Below are 6,000 nucleotides of genomic sequence, written 5' to 3' on the forward strand. Positions count from 1 at the left end.
GGTGTTCTAAATGACTTTGTTGCTATGGGAACAATGCATTTGACAATAGCGCTGACACACACAGAACACAGCGCTAAGACGCCTTGAAAGATTCTATTGTTTTGGGGAGAATAGGCTTCTCTCAACACATCAGTCTAGGCCTTGTCTTACATGTCACTTTCTGACAGGCAGGAGCCCCACTGTACCAAGATAAGCATCGAAGAACATGCCTGTATTAAAACAGCACAGCGTAACAGCAACAGGCTTCATTACTTTGTGTCTGTATAATTCGTAACCCCAACTGTAAATATTCATGTGCCGTGATTAGGGGATTGAGAGACTGTAATTTCTAACTTCACAGACACAGACACACAGACACACACACACCAAGTGCAAGTCCAAGTGCAATTTAAAAATCCTGTCTTTATCTTTTGCTCTCTGCAAAATAAAATGTTTAATGTCACTTTAATGTTACTGTTTTATAGCCTAAATTGAATGTACAGCATGCATTGCAAAAATAAAAGCGAAACAGCGCCATCAAATGGCAAGAAGGGGTTTGTTTTAACAGTGCTGATGCTGTCTTTTTATGTCAGTAGTTACAGAGGTATTTAACCACCAGAGGGGGATAAAACACACACTGACAAATACCAGTATGTGTACAGTTTATCACCGGGGCCATACAATGTACACTTTGTACTGAGTTGTAAAGAAAACTGTGATTCAGGTATCATGGTGGACTGTCTTGACGGAGATGGAAGTCAAAATCAATGTGTGAGTGCACTTCTGTACAAATCATTCAAACAAATCTTTCGTGTGAGTTTTCTATTGTCTGTAGGTATATAACTAGCAATTATACAGGCCTTCAGAGATTGTTTTTGTTTTACTATTCTCTGTCATACTTATCTGTGATTTATCATGCTTACCTGTGTTTTGCCATGTTTTACTACACTTTGCCATGCTTTACTACACAGACATTCAAATAAAAGTCAATCACACCATAAAATGAACCAATAAGAAGGGAAGAAATCTGTTGTTTGCCCCCTGCGACACGGAGGGAATATAACCCCCTTCGAGTGGCAGTAATCCCATTTCCCCTGGTACAGTAACAAGCTGTTGTTAAACAAAGAACCTGCCTTGTATCAGTGTATCACCCAGTGCCAGCGCTGCACGTCAGTGCTTTCAAAGGGGGCACAGACTGGCCAGGCCAAACAATAACACTCCAGCAGCACTGTCCATCTGACGGCGGATGTACAATATACAGGTCAGCATTCTCACTGCATTGTCAAAGCATCGCGCAAACTGGAGGGAAGGATGGTATGCAAAGGAAAAACGTCTATGACCGTTTGGCCATCAGAGCGTTTGGTCAATAATGTCAAGGTTCAAGTAGAATTGAAAACAATGCAAAACAACAATGTTGCGTGAATTATGAATCCCCCTGTATCTCTAAATAGTGGCTTGTGGTTTTACTGCTTTACAGCTGGAGGGAGCTGCAGCTTCAGACTGCTTACACATGGTGCTGACCCCCATGCGGGCAGCACTGTTCTATAGAGATTTTGCAAGATCTTTCTTTCTTTCTTTCGATCTCAAGACATCAAGGTTTGCCCATTTATTGATACCAGTGTTTGCCAAGCTTCACAGGTCCAGGGTGAAGCTTCGTGGCCCATGCTCCTGAGAATCGCCCCCTCTGGTTTGTTTGCTCTAGCTCATGTTGTGCTGTTAGTTGAGTGGCTCAGCTGCCTTGTAGCTGGTTGGGAGTAAAAGGCTGTTTGTTTCCATGGCAGCCACAACCTTGCAGCTGTTACAGTGGCAATCTACATCTGTTGCACATTCTCCCAGGACCATTGAGAACCAACACGGGCTATAGAACTGGACAGCCTAGTCTTTAAGAGTCCTTAAATCCCTAGATCACCACTCTGCTTTCTGTTGATACAGCTGTAGTCACAGCTTAGAACAAGTATATTTTATGTATTTATAAGCATACACAATGTACCTGTAATTTAACGTTTCAATAATCACTGAGGTAAGGAACACTACAGTGATACTTTTGAAATCTTTTGTATTTGAGTATAAAATAATGCCTGTGGGGGGTTAACCCTTAAAGGGAATGTACATTAGATATTAAATTACAAGTGCTATGTTGGTGGTATAGTCCCCTGGAACAATAGTGGTTCTATTTAATCTTTGAAATATTGTTTATGGAACCAAGCCTTTGAAAGCACCCTAATCTTAAATCAAGTTAGAATTGTATGGACTTCTTTTTAAGTTCATGAAAGTGTTTTGTGTTTCCTGTGCTTAAGGGAAATTACTTTAAAGAGCAGCTTTTGAGAAATGAACATCAAACACAACAGAGAGTGAAGAGTGGAATTTAGCAACAAGGGGCTTAAGGCAGCGTCTGAGTCACCCAGATTTCCACTGGAGAGAGCCTTTGCTTCCAGTGCTGCCTACCTGGACCAGTGCAGCAGTGCTGATTTCAAATGCACACAGCACAGTACCAGCAACAAAGCACAAACAGTGTTTTGCTATTACCTGTTTTTATCCTTGTCTTTTGTCTCCTGTTTGCAGTCTTTCTCAGTGGTTCCCATTTTTCCTTATAGAGTTCAACAATTGAGACAGGTGACCGCATTACACAGCCTTCTGGAATGGTAACACTGACCCAAAGACTGGCCGTAGCATAGCAGCTTGCAGTGTAAAGTGAATTGAGCTGAAGGGGGAGTGAGAAATGATTTAAACCCAAACTTGGAGCAGCAGAACAGAGCAACTCATTACAAATTAGGATGTGGAAGCAATGGCATTTGAAGCCATTTACTTCTTTAATGATCATAATGCTCTCATTTTTGTCCACTTCCTAATTTGTCCAGCAATTTGGAGAGCACTGCAGAACACGCAGAGCAACTATGATATAATGTGCAGGCTTTCAGTTTCAGGATATACTATAATACCAGGGGTGTTCATTATTATTCATAGCCTGGGGTTATTTGTCATGTATAACAGAAGAAAGAAGAGCATGTGTTTGTGTGTATGCATGCATCTGCAAGAATGTGTGTGAAATCTGTGGAAATCATTAAGGACAGCAAAGGTCAGCGTCACACACAAAAGAAGCACATTCTGTGTCCCTTTAGGATATCATGCAGATAGAGCTATACACCTGACTGGCTTAACTCTTTCATTCTGCTACAGCACCATTCCTTTTCAATGCTACATGGCCACACGGGAAAGCATTGTGAAGCAGTGGGATGCGCAGTATCTCTTTCAGTTTTTTTGTGGATTAGCCGTATGTGTTCCTGCATTTATCTGTGCTCTGTATGCTGCTGATAACCTAATCCCACGGGAAGACAATTTGAATATCTACGTGGGATGGCTGGAGTAACGCTTGTGATGCGTGTGCGGTGGCTGAAAGCAGGCAAGCAATACAAGCCCTCGACGTGTAACATGGGGGAGAAGAAAATAACAGAACTCATTGTGCTGTGATGCTGGACTGCTCAAGGTATTGTGTGAGCCAGGATGAGGATACAAGCTGAAGATGTAGCTTGGGCAGACCAGGGGGAACATGAAAGATCATTCAAGCATTTGTACAGTAAAGAAACACATTGCAAAAGTCATCTATTACACCCCAGACAAGAAGCAGGCAGCCACACCATATGGAGCGATCCTGTACAAATAGTATGGAGCTGTCTGGCTCTGTGTGTGAAGACCTCAGCTCTGCTAGAGTACCTGCATCAGGTACAAATATCAAGAGGGTGCACTAGCAAAACAGCAGCTCTCCAGAACACACAGAAGAAAGCAACGACCCAACACATTCACCCATAGATAGTTACCTCCGTAAACGTAAAAGCTTCCTTTGAGAGCAGGTTTCCTGGGGTCAATGGCATCATCAGTGTGTTCTGGGTTGAAACAGAAAAGGCAGGCATTCCTAATGGTAAATCATGACCTGAGCATAATTAGAGAGTCATACAAAAACACAGGATATTAGGATATTAAAGAGGCAAGAAATGAAATATTATGAAAAGTGTATCCCTTTTAGTACCAGCATGCATTAGTGCCAGTGCTTTTAAAGGGAACCAGTGCTGAGTATTAGTAACGGTAAATAAAGGGGTTTGCCTCAACCTCTTAGCACACCTTCTCACACACAGTAGCCTCACTCCCAAGCCTCCTAATAATCACCATGTATCAATCTCAACCACCTCCTGACCTTTGAAGGTTTCCCATCAATCACAGTCTGCTGCAGCCCGGGCACCAGCCGTGTCTCATTAATCCCTTTGTATTTAACCGTCTCTAATTGAATTACTTTTAATCAAATGATATCGTGGCAACAATGGTCTTGTTCCCCTGTGCTTGTGACGACAGTCCCTGGTGGCAGCTGATTTGACATGTTCCCATCTTCAGAGTGATTGAATACTGTTCTTGCCATCAGTCTCAGGTGCCACATGCTTTCTCATTATCTATATGTATATATCCTGCAATTAATAATTCGGATTTAATTCAATCTTCAAACCTGTGTGGAGAACTTTTGTGTGCCTTCGACAACCAGGTCAGAATCATCTGGGGCAGCGGAGAGGATCGGGGTTTTGTTGCTTAATGCATCACAAATTCCACTCTCTTTACATTTTGCAGACTAAGCAGTATAATATATATATATATAAACTTTTAAATTTCATATGCAGACTCAACATGCTTGTGTGATTGCAACTGGCTTATTTTAAACAGCTTTTTGCTCTGCTTCTCATCAGAGGCAGTAGATATATGCAACAGACTGTGTCTGGTCTAAACACAGCGGACTTGGCGAGCAGGAACATCTCCTCAGCGAGCAGGCGTGAAGAACATTAAACCCAGGCTGCTTGTTTGTAGCACTTGGTTAGTCATCCTTTGCGGCCAGGATGGTACATTGGCAGACACTCTCCTTTGCTTACAGCTGTCTTTAAAATGAAAGCACCGTTACAGTGTGGTATAGCTTGGAGCTTGCAGAAAGCATGTAATAATGTGTAAGGTAATACTTTACAAACTATCAAATACTAAACTAAGACTAGAGCAGCGTCTCAAGAGTAAATTACGTTTCTTTTGATAAAATGATTCCAGCGGTTTATTTAAGAAGTGCATTGTAAAAATCATAATAAACAAGGTTTCATGAACACCAGTCTATGAAAATCGTGAAATGTGGAACCAGCAACTCAGTGCCTATTCTTTATCATCCAGAAACCAAAAAGCCAACTAATGTAAAGTCACCATTACATTTAACCCAATATGCACGTATGAGCCCTGAAACTATGAAGTCTGTGCACCTCCTAGCTGTGTGCGGCTTTAATGAATTGGTAAAGGTAAGAGGGATATCACTGTAGGGAGGTTGTTGTAAGAAAACAAGCAACGTATCTGATAGCAAAGTGCTGTGGTTTTACTGTGCTACAGATCCATACACCTCCCTGGGGATTAGACAGAAGACGGCATCTGTATCTCAAATGATTGTTACAGTATCCATTAGACAGTACAATATACACACAGCTACATAGATATTTATAATAAACTGAAACAATGTTTGCATGAAAGGCAAAACTGCAAGTGAACGGGATTTGTATCTGCAGCTTTCTGTATACGGAACATTAGGATGGAACAGTTGGTACAACAAATTCTCTTCTAAAACATTATTTGACATTCATCAGGCTGACACTAAATGCACAGGATTACTATGAATTTGTTATTTTGGATGAGATTCAGGTAAATATTACAGTCATTAAAAAGGCTTCTCCAGCCATCAGTAATTCTACACTTGTTTCTGGGGCATTGTATCCATATGGTCAACACATTGTAGACGGATTATGCAGCTCATCCCTCCCAGTGGTCTCCTTCTGCGTGTAAAGTGTACAGATGAAAACTTGTGAGTTGATCATTTGGATTACAGCTATGTGTGTTAACTTCAGCTCTTAAGAGAAAGATGTACTGTAGAGATTATGTTGAGATCCCAGTTGCCATGGCAGCAACAGTGACTGATCGTTGATAAGTGCTGTGGCTTCCTTTTTGTCAGGTATCAGT

This window comes from Acipenser ruthenus, chromosome 26 (genome assembly GCF_902713425.1).
Source record: "Acipenser ruthenus chromosome 26, fAciRut3.2 maternal haplotype, whole genome shotgun sequence".
Classification (NCBI taxonomy): domain Eukaryota; kingdom Metazoa; phylum Chordata; class Actinopteri; order Acipenseriformes; family Acipenseridae; genus Acipenser; species Acipenser ruthenus.